Below are 305 nucleotides of genomic sequence, written 5' to 3'. Positions count from 1 at the left end.
TCCAAGCTGCCATTCATTTACCTGTGAGATTATTGTACTTCTGTATATTTAAATGACCAACCCCTTAAAGAAAAAACAAAATGAAAAATATCCTTTAGTCACAATGTATCCTGACTACTGTAGCTTGTAAATGTTCCAAAGCTTCTGGGTTTCCTGTATTCCAGTAAGGTCTGAGGGGAGGGGAGCAGCTACAGAAATCTCACCCACTGGAAAGGGAACTCGCACGCTGTTCTGTGCGTTACTGAACAAATGAGTAACATTTGTGGTGTTTACATAACGACACGTTGGTGTTCACTTTTTTGTGC

Source organism: Poecile atricapillus, chromosome 14 (assembly GCF_030490865.1).
Source record: "Poecile atricapillus isolate bPoeAtr1 chromosome 14, bPoeAtr1.hap1, whole genome shotgun sequence".
Taxonomy (NCBI): Eukaryota; Metazoa; Chordata; class Aves; order Passeriformes; family Paridae; genus Poecile; species Poecile atricapillus.
The sequence above is the reverse complement of the archived record's forward strand: the minus strand, read 5'-3'. Positions refer to the sequence as shown.